Source organism: Lonchura striata, chromosome 1 (assembly GCF_050655825.1).
Source record: "Lonchura striata isolate lonStrDom1 chromosome 1, ASM5065582v1, whole genome shotgun sequence".
Lineage (NCBI taxonomy): Eukaryota > Metazoa > Chordata > Aves > Passeriformes > Estrildidae > Lonchura > Lonchura striata.
This window is the reverse complement of record NC_140703.1, coordinates 96001026-96024620: the sequence shown is the minus strand read 5'-3', so window position 1 is coordinate 96024620 and position 23595 is coordinate 96001026.

Sequence of the window (23595 nt, the reverse complement as noted above, 5' to 3'; positions counted from 1 at the left end):
AAAAATTCCTGGAGATATCAATTTTGTCCTACCTATGAAACTGTCCCCTCTGTCCCACAGAATACAGAGTTCTGTTCTCAAATATTTCTGTGTTCTAGATTGTCTCTCTCTAGTAAAGAAAAAAATAATTCTGTGATATGTTTTTTATGGTATTTTTACATAGGTAAAAGTGCATTTTTCAGCTTCTGTATTATTTTGACTAGAATTCAGCTGGGAATAACATTGAGAAATTAATAACAGAAATTTTCTAGTTTTAGTCTCTAGAATTCTGCTACTTTCTATCTAATTTGCTCCACTAATCCAATGCTGTACTATATAGAATATTTTCTGATCTCATACATATCAGAGGTCATGTCCCCTTCTCTTCATCACACAGAAATATGTTTAAGAGATGCTGGGACAGAAATGATTTCTGAAATTAGGAATTACTTTCTGTTTTTGAAATTGCTTTCCATTTCTCATTCTTACTCTTCCTTTCCCCTTTAAATAATTTCTCTTTGCTATTTATATCCCTCCATGATTTTAAATTGCTACATGTCCTTCTAGCAGTTATCACTTAGACAGATTTGACAAAATTTGGGACTCCTCTCTTGATGACCTCAAATTATTAAACTGTTTTTCCTAGTTTGTTAGTAACCTTGTCTCTCAAAGAATTGTATGTACTCTCAAAGGAAACTCCCTTAAGAGCTGTCTTCATTATTTTATCATGGTAGCTTTCAAAAAGGAATATGTACTCATAAGGCAAATGTTCTAATTTTGTAAGGTATCAAATATGAAGCCTTGAAGAAATTATTTACAAATTTAGTCTTTTTAGGAAAAAAAAATTACTTAGCAATCTTTATTAATTGACAAATCAATTAGTTATCTACCTGGGTTTCTTCCAAGAGAAGACAGCTTTTACTGTTTTCTATTTTGTTTTCCTGAAAATGTTTGAATGTTAACAGTGGTAGAAATTGAAACTACCTAAGCTTTCACAGTCCAGTGTCAAGATTTTAGAAATATTTCTAAATATTTTAGAAATATTTCACTACTAAAATGGCGAACCCCTTTTCTTTTATGGTCAGATAATTTTTCCGTATCAAAATTCCTAAATAGACCATATCTCTAGTGTGTCTACGATTCTAGTATAAAAACTGTTTCTAGTATATTACTTTTTAATTTATGTCAGGTTCCTCATTTTACCATAATATCACTGTTTTTATTTATTGCATACTTAGATAATCTTCAAGCTGTTCTCCTTAGTTTTCACGGCAGTATATCTAGTCTGAACAGAAGTTGATGTTACGCAAGCTTCAGATACATTTGAAATCTTAAATTCTAAATAATTGCTCAAGTAACATTATTTTCATCTTCAGTGATTTTTAGCATTTGATTCCCCAAACTCAAAATTTTAATTTTGAAGATATAACTTTTACAAGTGCATTTGCTCTCACAGTGTTATAATTTAACCCCAAACTTCATACAGACTCTCCACTCACTCTGTAGTGGTGAGATGCAGACAGAGGAAGAAGAGCAGAAGTGAGAAAATCTATGGGTTGAGATAAAGAGAATTTAATAGTGACTTTAAAGTGGAAGTCATGCCCACAAATAAAGCAAAACCAGGAATTCACTTGAGACTTTTGACTGGCAGGCAGGTGTTCAGCCATCCCCAGGAAAGATGCATCCTATCACGCGGAATGTTGATTTGGGAAGACATTGCTCTGAGCATCCCTCTCTTCCTCTTTGCAGCTTTATGTGCCGTGCATGATGCCATAAGGTGTTGGATACCTCTGGAGTCAGTTGGGACCAGCTGTCCCAGCTATGTCCTCTCCCAGCTCCTTGTGCACCCCCAGCCTGTTCGCTGGTGGGGTGGGGTGAGAGGCAGAAGACCTTGGCTGTGAGTAAGCCCTGCTGAGCAACAGGCAAAAAAACATCCCTCTGTTATCAACACTGTTTACAGCACAAATTCAAAACAGCTGTACTAGCTACTGTGAAGTAAATTGACTCTTCCAAGGAAATCAGAATATTTAGGCAAGGGCTATCAGTTTCTGTATTATAAAAAAGCTTCATTTTATCTGCTTAACCTTTTCAAAGGGATAATTATTTCCCCACTTTTTAACTGTTAATTTTGCATAATATCTGTTCTGTTGTAGATGAAAAATTATCTGACTCTCATTTCTTTCCCATCAATTATGTTATTTGTTTTCTGTATTTTTCTTTCCATCTCCTTTCTTCTTCCCATTCTCACATTGTGAATTCAACACTTAGAGTCAGTTTTAGTACCACTTTTTTTCCCCCATGGTGGATTTCGTTGCATACAAATCTGAAAGACTATTATATGTTTCAGCAGATTAAATATAAATACTTTGACTTTCAGAATTCCTTTGTATGCTTCTGGGAAGGACCCAGGGTCATGCTGTATAACCATCATGTGAGACTGTAATTGATCAGGGCAGAATGTTCTACTAATGTTGTATTTTTTACGTTACCTATGTTATAAATTATACTACATATTGGACCAAATATTCTCATCACTTTTCTTCTGTCCATACTGGTTTTCAATCATAATGATTGTAAATTCTCATCAACTCCAACAAGGTTTTAATGTTTTAATCTCCTTGAGGTTAAGACAGGTTAGACAATAGTTATGTCACTACTTTTTGATGACTGTAAAATAAGTTAAGACCAGATCAGGCTGTGGAAACCTCAGACAAGTGGTAAGACCCTCAGCAGTGAGTTCAACAGAAACTCTGTGGCCTTTCTTAGTAATGACAAAAGCTTATTTACTGGTCCAAATGCTCCTAATACAGGCACTGGTCCAGAACTAGAAATACTTTAGTGCTGGCAAAACATTTTATATACCTAGTTCTCAACCTGAGCATCCAAAAATTTAGCTTTATAAACACAAGAAAATTATTCATGAATATGTATAGGAAGTTCTAGAAAACAATTATATTAACTAAATACCGTTATTACATTTACATACCTATATTAACTAAATACCTTGCTTTTTGCAAATATTAGAATTGGCGCTTTTGTTGTAGTTTTGGTATTAAGAAGTAATAATTCACTATAATGTAGAAGTGGATGTAGTGTGGAGATAAATTACTTTTATTTTAGCCTACAGTAGGCGTTTCTCAGAAAGGCTAATATTGGTTAAATGTCTACTGAGCAGGTTAATGGGTGAATTTAAAAGAGAATGTGTGTGGAAAAGCAGAAGAGGTGAATCCCTGGGGGCAACATGGCTGAGAAAACTAATTGTCATACAGAGTCTATGGTATTAAGTTTTACAATATATATTACATAAAAATTACTACTTCAGCTAGTGAACCAACTAGCTAAAAGAAACTGCCAATATATATTTTGAAATCTGTTAAGCAAGACTTAGCTATTTGGTCACTACAATAAAGATGTAGTTTTGCACATGGCCTTCTTCTGTCAAAATTAATTGGTTTGGTTTTTAATGACAAAATCAATTGAAAAAGAGCTGTTCATAAGCCAACAGCAGCTAAGTAATCTTCACTATTATCTTCCAAATAAGAATTCCAGATGCCTAAAATTACATCCCTAAAACTATCACTATTTAAGTGATCTGATTTATAAAAACACTTCATCAACCCTCAATATCAGTAGAGTTCAAAGAACTAAGAGAACTATATTAACTAAAAACAGGATTCTGCCTTTTCATACATAACTTTAATTGTACTCCTTGCAGCAAATACAAATTTTCATTATTCTGTGCTGTATACTGGAAATATTTTGTGATCTTAGATCCAACAGTGCCAGTGGCTGCCATTCTAATGATATTTTTCATCCCAGTAGTGCCTCATAGTGTGGGATTGGTTTGGTTTGGTCTCTAATATAGCTGCCATGATCCTTTTGCTTGCTCGTGTGTAGGTACCAAATAACATCTTTCCTTTCATTTGCATGGATCTACCAGATGTAATAAATCAGCTCAGGCATTTTAGAATATAATGAAGCACACTAGATTAATTATGAAGAAATTTTCTTGTCGTCTATTGCCAAGTTTTGGTCGATAGGATTGACACTAAGAAGAGTAACATTGCTGCAGGGAGTCTTCAAGGCTAAAACACCCTCCTTCATGTTCATTAAGGTTCCGAGTTGTTTTTCCCTTTTCCTTCATGATAATTATATCTACATACCACAGAAACCCTTTTTGGAGTGTGTTTGCTCTCCCTGATTGGATTCAAATGAAAAGCTGTCTTTCTCTGTGGGCTGATTTCTTTTTCCTGTCTAATCGGAAGCATGGCCTGAATCCTAATTACAAGTTAGGGACTTAATGAATGAACTTTGAGAATATTAATTTAATGCTTGAAACACCAGCAAATAGAGTGAATGTTTTATTTAGGACTTGCTTCATGAAATCTTCTTTTAGCAGCATTAGAATTTAAAGTTTAAAATGAGAATGTGTTGAAAAACAACATCTATTCCTCAATGAGAGGAAATTAGTAAAGACATAAAAATGAGGAGGTGAATTAAAGGAGGAGAAACAAGAAAGGTAGCTGTAATTAAACATAGATTTTAAAATTAATGATCTCTCACATTTTAAGTCATTTTTACTTACAACAGTAAAATCAAAGGCACAAGAATATGTATTACTGTTGATTTTGCAGTCAGAATTCATTACTCAAGTGCATCTGAGTTTATGTTTGTTAAACAGTCCACTTATACCTGCAGTCTCAATTTCTGGTGAAAATTTTGTTTCCTCTTAGGGTATTGAATTACCTGAAAAATATGGTGCTTTGAACACTTTCTGAAGAAAATTCTATGTGTTCCTCTAGACTGGGTGTAAACCTTGAGTGAATACTCCCTCTAAGGCTTTCAAAATCTTTAATTGGGCTAAGGGTTTTCAATGGCCATATTGAGAGCTGAGATACTAAGGAGCAGTGGTTTTCTTAGCACTTCGGACAAAAGGCTTAATCTCCAGAGTTTCTTTCCTAACAAGAATTTCCCTATGCTGACATTCAACACCAAGTCTGTAAGCACAGGCCTTTTACTCTAATTTACTGCCCTTCTCACTGCATTGTTTTTGTTTTGGTTCTTTAATAGGATTCCAAAGAAAAGCCTTAGTTTACCTAAGTAAACAAAGTTTAAAATATTTTGATATAGCTCCTTTATCATTCTGCCCATTCTTTTAAACATTGTTTAGGAGCTTCTTTAGCCTTTTGTTTTTTTCATTGGATTTTTAAAGAGCAAGGTAAGAAAACAAAATTTCTTTTAAGGTGGTAGATTAAAAAGCACAAATAAATGAAATATGGTGCATTGGGACTTGGCTACCACCACCTTTAGAGTCTGAGCAGACACCAATTGGATTATCTGCTAGAGATTAGACAGAAGTTTTATAAATGCTCTTCATTAAGCATCCTCAGCAATTAGACCTGTTTTTAATCTTGGTCACCATGCTGTTTTCTCTTTTTTTTTAATTGTTGGTATCTTATGTTTTCTGGTTTGTTTTTGTTTGGTTGTTTGTTCTTTTTTTTTAAGGAAGAGTATAATAATGTGGCACATAGTAGAGAGATAAGATGGTTTCTTCGTACCTAGTCAAGGCACAAGCACCAAGAGAGGTCTATGTGGAATGATTAAAAAAGTTGAACTATATGAAAGTTCACCCTTGGAAAAGTAAGGAAAGGAAATATGTTTATTACTATAGAACTCAAACTCATTCATCAGTCAGTGGGTGTTAAGATAGACCAAAATTGCAGTTCTTTTCTACACAGAAACCTCAGTGCCCTGTGTTCCATTTAATTAATGGTGATCCATCTTTGCTATAAAAGAATAGGCAGGATTTTTATTTTTCTTTAATGGCTTTACTTGTAAATTTTATTCTACGGGCAAAAGGAAGAAAATAAGAAGAACTGTCAACTATTGTTCAAATATACGAAGACAAGCATTCCTCCAGCTATGCCCTTGAAATCCCATTGTGGAGTTTCACCCTTGAGTGGCTTAATTAAAACCATTGAGTTAGACTTCTATTGAAGTTTTTTCATACATTTCTGTCTTCTCTCCAATAAAATTATCCCATCCCTCTGAACACATTTAAACCCTTCATAGTGTTTTCTGTGACAAAGATGCCTTTGACCTTCTAACCAAATCAGGCAATTATTTCAAAATACAATGAATGCTTCCCTTCAACTTGAGTCCATAAATTTATAGGACTTACTGCAGATGGCACTTTAAATACAACTATAACTGAATTTGTTTTACCTGTATCCATCTGTATTTAATATGTCCCACTGTCTTGAGCCATCATGTATATCACCTTTCAGACAACACCAAATTTTTTTCTGGTTTTTTTTCTGTTTTTTTTTTCTCATTCTGCTTATCTAAGAAGAGCTTTTTGTTTTTGTATCCTCACTAAAAAATAATATACATTCTCTAGAGTCAATGTACCCTCCAAAATTGTTTTGTATTACACAAAATTGAAAATATTCTTTTATTACAATTTATTTAAATTGGAACACAATTCATGGTTATGCAAGTTAGGGAAATGAAAATAAAAGTTGAGTTAACAAAAAACTAATATGGCCCTTTTGAAGGGTGTTATGACTTGAAGTATCCACAAGTTCTTCTATAAAGCAGCTGTTGAGAAAACTAACCATAAAACTATCAGTGTTTACAAGAATTTTATTATACAAACCTAATGGTTCCCATGGTTTTAATGCACTGCAAAATAGTCATCCCTCTTCCTTATGAACACAAAGCACATCTCCCTAAAGGGACTTCTCTTCCTACAAGCTATCAATGCAATCAAAACTAGCGATGCATTTTATTACATTACTGCCTCTTGAAGAAACATGTTTTTATTGTAATATTTCATAAAGATTTCCTGCAGGCAATGTAAAAAATAACTATCTAATAAAATTTAGTAGTGTGTTCTTGCAAACCCGATTAAAAAATGTATAGTTGGCTAGCAAATATATATATACTTTAAACTCACCACTAAGAATTAATATCTTAGCCTCTACTAGTGAGCTTCTACCATCCTGCTTTTACCATGTGTCTCTCACATTCTCATTCGAAAAATATGTGCATTAATTTCTTGATGAAAGTCATAAAAAAAGCTTCAAAATCTAAAATAAGCTTGGCAAGTCTGCTGTAATGCATATATAAAATGTCTAAGCATAAAAATGTAATTTAACAATGTATTAATGTATAATTCACAACATTACAAAATTTGGTGATGAAAATCTCTATGAAGAGATAAAACTTTCTAAAACATAGAAGGTAATTTTTAATAATAAAAAACAATGGGAATATGAAGATGTTTATTTTAGCCTACTAAGATTTATCTCCCTTTGTGGTATCTAATCACAATAGAATAAAAGATTACTCCACAAGAAAATTAAAAACAGGAAACCAGTGCATCTAATGCTGTGTATACACTGGCAAATAGCAACGCTATTCAGTCCTACAAGTACAAGGAGATTTGTGCAGCAAAGAAATTGGTGCTGAGGACCTGGTATTCAAAATATGCAAATTTATATAGTTTTTTATTTCACAATATCTCTAGCCTAGCCTTGAGTTTGATTGTCTCTTAGTAGTTGGAGGGTATTAAGCACAATTCTGCAGTTCATCTTTCAATTTAGTTTAATCTGAAACACATCCAGTCTGCATGTTCTCAGGGTGCTTCACAAAGTCCTACAAGGGGGGAAAATTAGAACAGTAATTTCAAAAGTAACCTCTTAATTATTATGAAAACACTGATGCAGATGCATTCTGAATTTCTTAAAAGTGGAATTTTGGCTAAAGGGCTAGTTTAATAACATAACATGTAAGATAGTCTATTGGGTTTGCTTGGCAAAGACTTGGTAGTGGTGGGACCACAGGGGCAGGTTTTGTGAGAAGCTGCCAGAAGCTTCCCTCCTGTCTGACAGAGCCAATGCCAGCCAGCTCCAGGACAGATCTGCTGCTGGCTGAGGCAGAGCCCAGCCATGACAGGGGTAGCACCTCTGGGATAACAGATTTGAGAAGAGAACAGGAAAAAAATCAACTTTCTGTGGAATGGCTGTGGAAGGGGTATGAGTATGTGAGAGAAACAGCCCTGTAGCTAGTGAGATAGTGAAGGAAGAGGAAGAAGGTGCTCATCAGAGGAGAGATCCCCTAAAGCTCCTGGAGAACCCCAAGACAGAGCAGGTGGATGACCAAAGGAGGCCGTGACCTCTTGGGAAGCCTGTGCTTGGAACAGGCTCCTGAACCTGTGGCCCTATGGAGAGAGGATCCCACACTGGAGCAGGTTTGCTGACAACATCTATGATTCTTATGGGGAACCCAGTCTGTTCTGGAAGGAATGCACCCCATGGAAGGACCCATGCTGGAGCAGTTCATGAAGAACTGCTGCCTGTGGGGAGGACTCATGTTGGACAAGTTTGTGGAGGGCTATCTCCTGTGAAAGTGACCCCACTCTGCAGAGGGGAAGAGTGTGAGTAGGGATTCCTTCCCAACTTGATTGATAAGAAATTAAATTATTTCCTGCCAAGCTGAGTATGTTTTGCCCTTGACAGTAACTGGTGAGTGATCTCCTCTTGCCCTTATATCAACACACAGGCCTTTTTTTTAAATTTTCCCTTCCATGCCCAGTTGAGGTGAGTGATGCAGTAGCCTCGGTAGGCACCTGCTGTCCAGCCAACATCAACCCACCCTAGAAGAATAACTAGTTGTTTTAGTTTCTGTGAGTGTTTTACTGTTTGCATTTTTTCATTTTGTGTTTTAAAAAAAATGGGTTTTGTGATTACTTGAAGAAACTTTTTTCAAGGGAAGAGCATTTATCCAGCACAATAGCCTGGAATCTGTTCTTAAATACAAACTGGTTCCAATTGGCTCTGGACACTAAGTTTCCCAGCTGTCCTCCTAAGGATAATTGGGCAATTAGCCTTTGTCTCTCACACTAATTACCAGCTCACCCTACCTGGCTGATTCTCAAAGAAACCAGACAACTACAAGCAGAGAAAATAGGAAAATACAGCCTTTCATGAGCACCATATACTCACACACCATTTACTAATCTACCCTCTCCCAAACTATTTGTAATGAAGGCACAGACCAGAGGTCTTGACCAGAGGAGATAACTGGGCAGTCAACAATGACTACCTAATTAGATGTGACTTTCTGCCATATGAAAATACTAGTAGTTCCTGATCCTGCTCCAAGTCTGGGCAGGAGAAAATTCTGGTGGCATTGCCTGTGAGTGTGTGTTTAGTGGCAGTGATTCAAGAATACTAGAATATGAATCTGAAAACAGAAAATAAAATAGATGGGCGGAAAAAGCATAGTACATTGCATTTCGATATTTATCTACATCATTCCTAGTTAAGCTAAGAAAAGATGCTATAATGGCTGAGGAGTTAAAAAAAAAATAAAAACTAAGATCCTTTTTTCTCCTTGACTCCCTGCACTCACCCACTGAAGACATGGTTTGTGAATCCTTATAAACTGGTTACAACAACAAAAAAAGTCTGTCAGAAGTGCAGGTCCTTAGTAAAGATTTCTGACTTTAGTCCTTTTAATTCTTCAGTCCTAGAAAATGTTAACTATATTTTACTTAATGTCACTTGCTTTTAAAATATGGTTCCTGTAGCTCAACTGCATAGATAGCCTTTGTAATATCGCAATAAAACTTAGTTAATATTACAGAGATGTGCATGGGGACATTGCTCACAGCAGATACAAAGAAATATTGATAAATAGGTTGGCTAACCTTTGTTCTTTAGAAAAATTGAGTTCCTTCATGCTTTTCTTCCCATGGGGCTTTTATTGTATGCCTGCATTCCACAAGTGCCATGAAGAGTAAGTCAATTCACCTTAATTTTTTCTAATCTTCCAGAACCAAGAGACTTTTTATTTGTGCTTATTTTAAGGCTGTATTTTAGATCTTCAAAATGTTCCACTACATAACAGTGGTTCAATAGCATCATAAACCCCTGCTGAGTAAGGTTTGTTGCATGCTTCAACAAGTAGGACAGAGGAGAGGAACCCGCATGTAGAGTACCACAGAATTCATCAAGTGGCTACAGACAGAGTTCAGCTACCCTTGTGCTCCTTGAGGAATGCATTGCAGAAGTTGATGAGCTTTTCTATAAATTTTATAGACTGCTGAGGCAAGAGCGGAGAGAAGGGGTCAGCTTTTCTAATGTTCTTCATGCTGTTTTGCCACTGAGATTGCACTCAATTACTTGGTTTGCTCATTGTAAACCAGTGGGCTGAAACATGGGTGAGGTCACGGTTTGTAATAGTGTATGGATCAATGCTTGCCATTTAGAAACTAGGCAAATTGGGTTAAAAGACACTACAAAGTATGTGTCTGAAGAAAACAGATATTTTCTCTTTTTTCCTCTAATATCAATCGAGTGGATGGGTATTTTGGTTGGTTCTTGGGGTTTTTTTGGAAGCAACCAAAAAGAAATGGATTTGAGTAATATATATAATACTTCTGTTTAGCATAGATACAATTAATGTACCTGTGATACTGGATAATGGAGCTGTATGACTGAAATAACAGAACTTCTTTCAGCTGACATAATAGACTGCATAATAGACTGCTCTGGGTTTTATTTTGCTAGTTAAGTTTAGCCTTTACTTATTCAGAGAGATGTTCATATCTGAGTTGTCATTTTATACCCAAATGGAATTGCCATGTTTGTCAGTCCAGTGGGATCAGTATAGGTGGAGTTCATAGGTCTGTAAAAAGAGAATGAGGTTTAATGCTTAAAGGCATATTTTTTTGGGTGTGGATCCTCTGTATCCAAAAGCTTGGATGTTGCCACTGAGTTTGCAGCTGTTGGAGTTGAATCCTATAGGCTGCACTTGCAATTTTTTGGTACAAATATTATTGGTACAAATTCCAAAGCAGTGGACTATCTTGTGCATGAGACACACAGATTAAGACAAAATTAAGCAAGCACTGTACACATTTCTGTGCCTAAGTTTTAGCGCAGTTTTTGGCTACTTTGATAAGAGCTGAAATTATGTTTTCTACACAAATTGGACTGTTTATCAATCCCATGTCTTACTTTCTCAACTTTTAAGACTTTCTGGCTCAACTCATATCTTTAACTTCCTTTATTATTGTATCTACATTAATGTATATTTTCTTCACTTCCTCTCCCACTGAACTGTATTGTCTTCTCTTTCCTTTTTCAGCCCCAAAATTTACCACATTGTCTTCCATGACAAATATGATTCTCTCATGCTCTGAATATCTTTTTTCTGTACATAGTAACTTCCATTTTTAAAACCTATTTAATGGAAACAAATAAGAGAAAAAAGTATTCTGTAGGGCTATCCTAAACAGAACAAACACTAATTTTGCAACACTAGTGTCTAGATCCCAATCAGAAATTCTGATTTTCTACTCATATCAAAGTATTAAAGCAAAGCAAAACAAAACATACAAACAAAAACCCCACCTCTCGTATACATTAATTTTATTATGAGAATAGAATAGAATAGAATAGAATAGAAGAATAGAATACGTTTTAAAGGACCGAAGATTATCCAATACAATTCCTGGAAGTAAATAGATAACTTTTATGCTTTATATTTGAGCATTACAAACCACATTTGCTATGCTATTCTTCATGCTTTAGCCTTCCTATTTTCCATATTGAAAAGGGTTTCAGAATTTTCATAGTTTCTGTGATTCTGTATATTTCCCTTTTTAATCCCCTTTCATGTTTTGGTCTATCTTCTTAAAGATCACACACAGCATTAAAGGAAATATTATACTGTGCATTTATACCAGAGCAGTATGATATTTTCTATTTCTCTATTCCTTTTTTTACAACTCCTCATAATCTATTTCCATTTTGATTGCCATACAACAGTGAGCTGACATTTTCAGAGATCTGAGAACAGCATAATAACTGAGAACATACAGATTTACTCAGAATACATTTATTCAAGTGCACTTCTTAACAATGAGTTTTGTCTGCTCATTTTGCCACTCAGTATGAGATAATCTTCAGTTCACTTTAGACTTGACTATCCTAAATAATACTGTATCCTTTGTAAGAGATATGTTTTATTCACTCCTTCCAAGTAATTTGTCAGCATATTGAACTGAGCAGGCTTGTGTGCAGATTCCTCAAACCCCTATAAGGGGTAGTTGGCACAATGTTGTGTTCTTTGTGTTTCCCTTATGAGAAGGGAGCTACATCTGAAGATTAAAATCTGTGATAGAAAGGCTTGTTTATTATTATTCACATAAACTTCTCATCTACTGCTGCAATGTCATTCAGAGATGTTGTTAGCAACATGGACCTCCACAGAAATGAGATAATTAGAACTGTGCATAGGCAAGTTTCAATCTGTATGTTGAGAATATCCTATACCCCATGTGATTATTGTAAACCTGTGAGAAGATTCTATGCTAAGAAATGTCTTGAGTTGTGGAAAGCTGGCTGTTAATCTCTCCAAACCTACCCTGAAATTTCTGCCAATTTAATTATTCTAATCACCTATTTCTACATCAGGTAAAGTAAGATGAAAATCAGCCATTTTGTTTCTTCCTATAACTGATTATATAATATTTCATGCCTAAATGCTGCTCCCAAAATATAATGACAGAGATGGACAAATATTCATAATTATTTATGCAATTGCATCTTGCTTTGAAGCTTCTCAGAGAGCTTCTCCAACAGGTGATTTTTTTAAGTTTTGTTTTGCTATTTTGCTTTCATCAGTTTGCTTTAATCATTGGCTTTAATACAGTGAAAATGAAGCACTGTTCCAATATATCAAAGTAGCATTAGACTCAAAATTAACTGGTTTGCTTCTGGAACATTCCATAAATGCAAAGATCTGTGTTTTGGATATTTTCCAGGGTGAGGTGGGTAAGTATCAGTTCCCATTATATTTTGCCAAAAATTTCAACACCTCTAGGGTATATCTGGAGTATTGTGTTCAATTCTGGTCTCCTCAGCATAAGAAAAACAAGTTGCTACAGGAGTGGGTCCAGCAAAGGGTCATAGAGGTGACCAGGGGACCGGAGCACCTCTCTTGTGAGGAGAGACTGCAGGAGCTGGGCCTGTTAAGTCTAGAGGAGAGAAGACTGAGAGGGGATGTCATCAATACATATAAATACCAAGAAGATGGGTGTCAAGAGGATGGTGCCAGGCTCTTTTCAGCTGTGCCTAGTGACAGGACAAGGAGCAGTGGCCTTTAACTAAAACATAAGAAATTTCACCTCAATGTGAGGAAGAACTTCTTTTCATTGAGACTGGCAGAGGAACAGGCTGCCCAGGGGACTCATGGAGTTGCCCTCCTGGAGACATTCAAAACCCACCTGGACATGTACTGATGTCACCTGCTGTAGGTGACCCTGCCCTTATAGCAGTTTGGACTGGCTGATCTCCAGAGATCCCTTCCAACTCTTATGATTCCATGATTCTGTGATTCTGTGATTCTGTATTCAAAAGTTAGATTCAACATGCCTCACAATTTTTAAGCAAAGCATATCAGCAGCTCTAAAATTTGTCTTCTTTTTACTCATTTCAAACAAATCATTAAGTTCAACCAATATTCATAACTGTCTGAACTTAAAAATACTTTTTAAGGTAATAAGTTCTTTAATTGCATAAATTATTCTAATGCCTATTTCAGAGTTTATATACTCACAGGAGAAACATACTTTCTGGCAATTTATGTGTAGAAGCATACTTTTCAAATTACAAAATTGCACAGAATGACAGTTACTCATATTTCTCTCATTTCATCTACCAAACTGGTGAAAATCAAGGCCTGAGCCACTGGAATCAGTGAAGCTAGATTAGACTGCTATGATATCTTGTTAAATGAAAAAAAGAGTGAAGTTTTCCTTTTCATACTGCCTCAGATTTAGTTTTAGGTTAAAGTATTGCAACCCCTTTAGTCATAATAGGATGGTACAAGGCGTATTCATAGCAGAAACTTATCCAGCGAATCAATCAATGATCTGTTAAGGATAAATACTTTTTTAAATGCTGATAGCTTTGTGCAGATGTCCCCTTAGAAACACAGTGATGTGTGGCACTATTTTCCTCCTTCAAAGTTAATATTTTATCATTTTTCACATTTAGAGCAGTACATTATATCTTTGCAAACATTAATCCCTTTCCCTTACATCTGGCAGAACCAGCCCTCTCCAGTGAGCGTGGTATTGGTAGCATGCCACACTACAATATTCTGTGACTGTTCTACATGAGAGCAAAAGTGTGCAAACCTTGAATTTCACTTTTTCAGAACAGTTGAGAAAGATGAATGGAAATTATCTGAAAACCTGAGAATAAAAATAATGCATCAATGTTTGCTTTGCGCTGCTTCCTTTACTCTGACTTGTTTTTATCATCCTTTTGTTAGTTCAGAACAAAATGTGGTGTTTCCTTCAGGGTACTTTGATTACAGGAGAAATCAAGCATGAAAAAATGATTACAGTCTGATAAAATTATTGTTAAATGGGGGGGCGGGGGGGTCACTTAAATCATAACCCACTATTTCTTGGCACTTGAACTTTCTCATCCTGAAATGACATCTTGGCAGCAATACCTATTCTTAAGACCATCAAGATTGATACTAAAAACAATGGTCCTTGATTTCTGATATTGACATTTTGGAGTATTATTAAGAACACAGTGGAAAAATTACCTGAAATGGTAATTTCTGTTTCTAGTCCTGGTAAGACTATGGATGGATATTTCAAATGGGAAGAAAAAAAAGTAATCTAAAAATGAAGTGGGAAGAAAAACTACATGCTGAACAAGAGAAGGCATTTATAGGCCAAGAAACCTATGTATCATAATAAAAAAGGAAAGCTAATAGCCTTTCTAATCTGAAGAGCCATCAAAACTGAAAGGATTAAACCCCACAGATTACTTAATATCTGAGAAAAAAGCAACAAAAATGAAGTTTGGAAACATTACAGAAAAACAATTATTAAATGCTATATTTTCTCAGAATTTTATCACAGAAAATGTTACTTATAATGGGCCATTTACTGTGCTGATTATTTGCTATGGTATTAATTTCAAGATTACTTTATGGAATATTCTCATGTGGAAAATATGCTAATAATTTGTTCTTTGGAAATTTATAGGCCACATCATTAATCCACATTTTAAATTTCAGTCACTTTTGTTTGGAATTCTGTGTTCTATGGCAGCAATAGCCTGGCCTGAATATGTTGTTAAAGTGGCTAAAAGTGTGTCTTATAGGCAATATTGCATAGACTTTGGTTTAAATTGAATACTGCTCTTATCAAGTTTACATCACTCAGACTATGATTATTTATACTCAGTTTCTACATTTCAGGTAAAATATTATAAATGTTGTTCAGGAGAGGGATTTGAGAGCAGTACAAATATTATTGTCCATATTCAGTAATACACTAAACTGTTGATGGTCTTACCCTGTCATATTCTTTCACTTTCTTTGGGCTTTGGAAAGTGGAAGAGAAATTATTTTTGTTAGGTATGTTTTTTCCTAAATTTGACTGGCCTAACTATTTAAAATATGGGGTTGGCACATTTCTTCCAGAGGTTTAGCTATTTACCGCTATAGTACTTATTTTATATGTGGTAGATGATAATACATATAAGGAATTCATCTTTATTCATCTTTAGCTATTGATTAATTGAGATTATTGAGATGAACAGGTATCTTGAAGCCTCCATTGCCTTTTTTGTTTATGTTTAAAGCTGTCCAAGGTTATAAAGATTGCTTAGATGGGTCATTTTGCAGCACTCATCTTTCCTTCAATTCCACTGCTATGGAATTTTGTCTGAGGGACAGCCACATTTGTAAACTGTCTAGATGAATGCAATATGATACAGTATCAGATCATATCACTATATTTTTTTATTCTTGGGGTAAACACTTTTGTTTATCACAAAAGTAGCTGTTCTATTCACACCTCTTATTCATCTTTTTATTATTGCATTGTAATTTTTAGGTCTTAAAATGGAGGAACAACATTTCAATCAAAATATGATACTTTGCCATTCATTTATACTTTCCAAATGAGGCTTTTTGGGTTTTGTTTTGTTTTGTTTTTTGGGAATGCTAGCTCCACTTTTAAAACAAGCCTGTACATGTAAATAAGTAAATCTATTGGAAATCATAATGGTAGAGGACTTCACTGCTAGAGTTTTCGCTCTAATTTATATATCCCAGAAGCAGACTCAGACTATACAGAAAATATTAAACAGTTATTACCTCTGTTTTCACTTTAAAATATATATGTCTTATTAATATTTTAGATGTATATCATCTTACTGCATTCAAGTTTCTTCAAGACTTTGACCAAGTCTGCAAAGTTATACTTCCCAGTATATATTTGCATTTTACAAGCAGACACTAATAAAGGCGAAATATACACATTTAATTCTCAAATCATCTTATAATGATTTCTGTTTGGTGCATTAAAATGGAAAATGTGGATAGAATAAGGAAACGTAGTCTCCATTTATTGAAATTGTAAGTACAAAGAGTAAGTTATTGTTGTTGAAACAGGAGCATAAGATTTGAGAACTCTTTCATAAGCCTCATGCAGTTTTCCCCCCACATATTTTCTTTGTAGCACCAATTTAACATACAGAGTCATGCAGTCTATTTTGTCTGTTGTAATGAATCAAAATAGTCTGTTTTGTGTACCTGCAACACCTCAGTGTCCCAGGACCATATCTGGCATACATTATTAGTAATCTAGTAATTCTGTGAAATGGAGAATGAGCAAAAAACAAAAAGAAAAACCTTGATTCTTGAAAGTTGCCTGTGGTTGAGCATGGATGAGAGCAACAAAATATTACTTGTATCACAGAATCACAGAATCACAGAATGGTTGGGGTTGAAAGGGACTTTTGGAGATCATATAGTCCAACCCCCTTGCCCTCACTCTCAGAAGTCAATACATAGTGGCTCAACTATAAAGTAACCTTGTTACTGTAAACGTTTATTTTCAGTCAGCTGTCACATGACACATAAAAATCAATGGATCTGATGGATCACCAGGGGGAGTTTAAGAAGAATTAGATGACCAAGCAGAATAGGCTTATTTTTATTATATAAGGATATATAAATCAATAAATCACTAAAAGGTGCCATAACATATTTTACTCTCTGCCTACTTCCAAATTATTTTCTTACCTGGAACAATGCAATTAGGAAAAAAAAAAAAATCCAAACATTTTATACACACATTAGGAGAAAAAAATATACCAGTTTTACTGGCATTTCAGAAAAGCCTCTTAGAAAGAATGACAATATAGCACTTGTAGCAGCACATACAATTAGAATTGCTGAGCAGAATGACTTCATACTAATTTGAAAAATAAATTGATTTTTCTCTCTATGCTATTGTTCCAGCTGCTTTGAACAATTTTGTGATAATGGATTATTAATTACATTGATCTTGTATGTCAGTTGACATGAGGGGAATATTTGCATTTCTGAACAATTTATGTACAAAAGTGGTTACACAAAACTCACTTCTTCAGTACTGGAGAGACCACGAGCCTAATGCACAGAATAAAATAGAGAACTAGAGATAGGCAGCTCTTTAATATCATGTAGACTGCAGTTTACCCTAGGAAATAATATAAATCAACAACCTCTTCTCACACTGAAGGAAAGTTTTTTTTCTGTGTTAGCTTAAGTATTTCTTTCACCCAGGGGACTGTTCCATTAACCTATTATTTTGATTTTAGAGCAAACTGAACCACAAAACAAAATGAGATTCTATTTCATGTTCTCACAGAGCACTGATTGCTTCTTCAATAATCCACCATCTGTATCCAAAGTCCTATCTAATAGAACAAAACAAATTATATTCAAATATGTGTCAGATGTGTCTTTCTATGTATTCTGTATTTCACACCTGAAGGAGACTTATTTTTTATTGACCAAACTTTTTGGAGTGTCAGGGAGGAGAAATAAAAGCTTGATAAAAGGCAGAATATATTAACATGAGTGGCAAGTTTAACCAAAAAATATAAGCCACTGATAGCTAAGATTTGAGAGATTTTAATGAGAAACATTTAATACAAATGTCACTCTCATTTAGTTGCTAGAAGGAGAGCTGAAGCAATACTAAATTGTTAGAATTCATTTGAGTCTGAAAACTAATTTCAAGTAGAACTTCTTTGAATTTCTTTTTTGATCACTTTCCATGAACAGTTAATCTTATGTAGTCAAAGCTTATGAATATAGGACTTAGTTCTTCTCTCATTTACTTCAGTTTTCAGCCCTGTGATTTGCCTAGCTTTGTGCAAAATCCTCCTAGGTTAACAAAGGAGCAGTAGAAAAGAGAATCAAATTCTAAATTGAAATCATGTGTATGAAAGTTAAGCATTTACTTATTTACTTACAATTTGTGAAAACTTTTTAAAATATTAACTCACATAATTCGGTTATTTCCAAAGAATTCTTCTGATGAGGTGAATGAGAATTTCTTTTTGCCATTTTTTCTTCTTACTGTGTGCATTTTGCAGTAGAAGAGTAGAAGTTTGAATAAATGACTTAGAATGACTCTCATTCTAAAAGATCATGTACTTTTTGTGTCCCCCAACTGTCTCATGCACAAGTGTCATTTGATTGCTCATCACTGTTCAGATCTGTGGCTTCCCCCACTGTTTCCGCAGTAAGCAGAGCCTGGCTTCTTACTTCCCTGTCATTCCTTACACACAAATATTTCTTGTGGTGGGGCAGTGAGTGGATAAGAAGATATGTTTTAGCTTATCAGATCTATTCCACATTGCCTAACCTAAAATGTAATCCAGAAAAGGGAAAAAAAATGATCGGTACTTGAAAATCTTGTAGGCTGAAAGGAATCAGTGTCATTATGCAACTAAAAAAACCCCACCAAGACCTGAGAAATCAGATAATACCATCATCACTAAATATGATAGCTCTTTAATTTCCTCTGAAATTTCATGTATGAGAGAGGCATTTATCATCATTTTATGAGGAAGGAGTCCACAGAAAAAACTGGCACAGCCTTCCATGAAATTATACAACTCAATAGCTCCATAAACAGGTCTAGTGACAGGAGGCTATTATTTAGGGTAAGGAAGCCTGCTGAATGACACTCAGACTGGGGCATCACAGTGATTTGACATTCAAGAAAGCAATAGGTAGATAAGCCAAAAATGTCAAGGACAGCAATAGAAGCTGTGATGAAACTCCCACAGGACAATAAATAAGTTATGGTATGATACTACCTTTAAGGAAAGAACAGCCATTTTCCTAGTTAACAAGACCTTCACAAGATATCTGAGAGGAAGAATAATGTTAATGATGAGTTCAAAGCAGAGTTAGTGCATGAAGTGTATGTGAACAGCATTCACACAACTAATTTTCACTAAGAAAGGTGTGTATCAGAAAGCTTAAGTACACTGCTTTAAATCTATTCAGGTTACATATGTCCCACTTGGAACTTAGATGAGGTCTATAATGATGAGGAAGCTTCCCAGCAGTAGGGTTTTATTTCTCATAGGTAAGCAGAACCTTGGAGTACTGATATTATGCTGTAAACCACTGCAAGGTGCACCAATGCTGACATGATACCTGATATCTTCACTATGGTAAGAAGCTGTATATGTTTGCCTTGACATGTGTCATGATCTATGATCTAATTAAAAAAAAAAAAAAAAAGAATTCTAGAAAAAATTCTCACCAAGAAGAAAATAACCTTGTAATACTATTTGTCTGCTTTCTGCTAAGGATATTTATAGGGGAAAACACTGTATAGACAAACACTTCAGAACTCACTGTAAAGATGCAAGACAAAGAAATAACTAAGTTTTATTCTGAGGCTGAGACACATGGAGATGTCATGTGTGAAAATAAATAATTTCCAAAGTTGTTTCACATCTGAGAAAACTAAGATTCCAAAAGCATGAAGCTCAAAATTTCAGCTTAAACTTTGCAGGACTAAGCAGAGGAATCTACAAGCACTGATAGCAGTTTTTCTTCAATATAGTTTGACATTTATTGTCACAAGTTTAAATTTGTGTTAGGAGATATTTGGCAGAGGACATTTTATGTCCTTTATAGGATCCACCTCACAGTAGGATGCACTGGCATGATATCTGAAGCAGGGGTTAGAAAGATGACTAAAGACAGAAATATGCACATGCAAGATATAGTGGCTTCATCACTATACTCAGACTGAAATGTGTTAACACACCAAAATGATCAAGGATGCCTTAGGATGCCAGGCAGAAATCTTATCTTCCTTGACAGGGTTCTCATGCACTGGGAATACCACTACTGATTTTTCCTGAAGTTGTAGGTGTGTCTTCTCATCTTTAGCATATATAGATTAAAACAAACAGGTGATTATTCAATATTAGTGCATCATCAAATGTCAGGCCCACAGTTAGCAAGCGTTCTGGTGGTCAGGCATATTGTCTCATCTCAACATGGAAGTGTTAGGCAATCACAATGTGCCAGAGCAATCTCATGCCACAAACAGCTCACATCATCAACTTTCCTTTAAGGATATCAATGTATATAAAACTGCAACTTTCATGCACCTTCACAAATCTGATTACTTTTTGTCTTTTCAAAGAAACCCAAGACTTAATTGTTTTTGAGGGAGTTGATCTCAAAACATGATGCTACATTGTACATATAAATAGCTGCATCCTGACGTGTTCAAAAAGTTTCAGTTTACTACATCTGCATTTTACCATTGTTTTATATCTGTCACTTCAAGGCATTTCTCTCCAGATTGCTGCAGATTCACTGAGATGAGAATAGGACACTTAAAGAGTGGCAAGAAAAAGTACAGGTAGGGTTCTGGTTATGCTGCCGTTCTTATACATGGTGCTTGTCTGACTGATGTGCTTGCCAGAAATCATTTCCATATTTTGTTTCAGGAAAGACCACATCCTTGGAATCTTCACTCTTCAGAAAAATAGGTTATTGGAGCACTGCAAAAAAAAATGGTGACAGATGTCCTAAGGCAAAGAAATCTGAACTCCCAATATGGCTTACAAATGCACATGCACATTCCTAGTCCTAAGGATCCTCTTTTTCCCCCGAGTAAGGACATTGTGAATTATTCAGCAGGAATTCAATGGAATTGGATGACTATTCAGCCAGTGCCTTCTGGCTCTGCATTTGCACAGACTGATCCATTTCATTCAGTCACAAGTGGTCATGAGATGAAACCATTCCAGCAAGACTTCTAAACACATTTATGTATTGATCTTAATTTTTAACTCTAAATCCCCATTCAGCTTTTCAAAAATATGATACATATGTTAATACAATCTAGAGTAAAAGTTTCCAGTTGAGGCATATAAAAATTTTGTCTTGCCCTGCTCTAGACAGAGTTTCAAATCATACTGTCACAGTACGATCTAACAAATATTTTCCCAGAATTGCAAAAGAAATTCTTACATAAACACTAAAAATGTTACTCCCATCTCTGTATCTGTCTCAGTCCTTTCACTTCTAATATTTGGAACTCATGCAAAGACTGTCCAAGCAGTCTTCTCCAGCACTGAGGAGTGGACATTTAGTACTGAAATCAATATTTTAAAAGTGGAGAGAAAAGGAAAGTTGCCTTTAGATAATCACAAAGCACAGTATCAGCAGCAGCTGCCCAAACCAGAAATGGCTAATTACTTACTAACTGTTATGCTTTAGTGTGTAAAATAGTCCCTACACAAAACCATATTCAGTGGCAGAGGCAGGTCCAAATGCTTCTATAAATCAACTAAATTTCATGAATTGCTGGAATGTAAATGGGGAAGATGACATGAATTACAGTCTAACAAGGGTATTGAATCCTTAAATGAACTGTACACTCACATCTTTAATGCAGAAAGCTGAAACCAGGCATAATAAAAATAATTAAAATGAGGTTTTGAATACATTAATCTAGATGAAAAGTGCTTTAAAGAACAAGTGAAGCAGAAAAACAGACAGAATGTGTATGGCATTAACTTGTAGATATCCTTTGCTGCTGCTATTATCTGTTACCATTAGTAAGATGTAAAAAAGTAGAAGAAAAAACAGCTTTAAAATATTTTTATGACATTGAAAATCAAGAAAAAAACATGGAACTATTACCTTGTAACCAGTGATAACTGCATTCTGTCACAGGCTGAGTCATTCCTTAGAGAAACAGGTGAGGGAAGAAATAAAAGGACACAATGACCATAGGGATACTGACAAGCCATTAGACTTTCTAGAATATAACTACAAGGTACATACCTACAAGAGACTACAAGGAAAATGTAAAGTATCAGTGCAAACTTAGATCACAGAAAGGAATAGGGAGGGCTTTCTTAGTTGAGAAGCTCTAGTGTGAACAGAGATCCCTCTGGAACACTACTGTCTGCAGCACTGAAACCACCTACAGCAGGACAGGAAACAGCTGATGATGCCATTCAAGACCAGAAAGACCATCTAATGAGCCAAGAATCAATGCTGAACACTGCCAGGGTGGCTGGATTTCAGGTTTAGACTTAAATGTCTATCATCAAAAAATTGTCCTTTCAGTGAATCAGACATCCTTTAGATTCAGCCCTACTAATTTTCTGTGGTCTCAGGCTATATTTTAATTTCAAAGTAGTTCAGTTCTTTGCTGTCTCAGTGAAGAAACTTTTTTAAAGCAGTGTTATCGCAAAAGAACACACTATACAGTGCTCATAGGAAGCATATGTGTACATTGTGTACATATCTATATGCATTTGTTTATCTTAAATTTGCCCTCCCCAGAAGACAGAGGCAAGATTCCCCTTCTAAATTCATTCATTTGAACTTTCAGTTTGTATCTATGAATAGCTTAATCCTCAGCTGCTCTTAGTTTCTGTTCTTAGAATAGCTGGTAGCTAAATTATGAGAAAATCAGGATGTCAATATGTGTATTTCTTAGGAGCATTCAACCCAGACACGTGATTTCTAATTTAAGACCATCATGCTCCTAAAATAGAAACCTCCTCAAGCTCTGCCAGATCTGAATAAGTAAATTGTTCAATTCACTTTTTTCAAGGTTGACCTGAGTGAGTCAGATATTTTAAGAATATCAAGGAGGAAACAAAAGCTAAGACTATTCTTAAATCCCTTATGATACTACAGCACTGTATTTCAGATTTCTATAATTTTAAATCAGATCTTTCTTGAATATGCACTAAACTTACAATAATTTATTTTGCTTATAAACAAATATCTATATAAACATAATAGTATGACCAGCAGAGAAGTTGGCCTCACTATGAGGTGAGCTTTGAAATGAGAACAGGAGTCAGGACAGCCAGGATGTCTGCTCTCACACTGACAACAGGGGAGAAAGAGCTGGGGACTGAAGAGAAATTAAGTCAGGGAAACAGAAGGGGTTGGGAGCTAAAACCACCAGTCTGAAGCATCCACCAGATGGGAAAGAAGTGGGGTAGCTGCTGCTCTTAGAAGTATCTAGAGTGAGACTGGTGCTCTCTGTATATTATAGGACGAAAACAGAAAAGAAAATAAATTTTATATTTTTAATATATGTTACTGAAACACCTTTGTGTACTATTTTAGAAGTAGTGGTGGTAAAACAGTACAGCAACAAAGCAAAAGAGGCTATTTTTTAAATAAAGATGTAATCTCTCCTGCTCAACCAACTGGAAAAAAAAA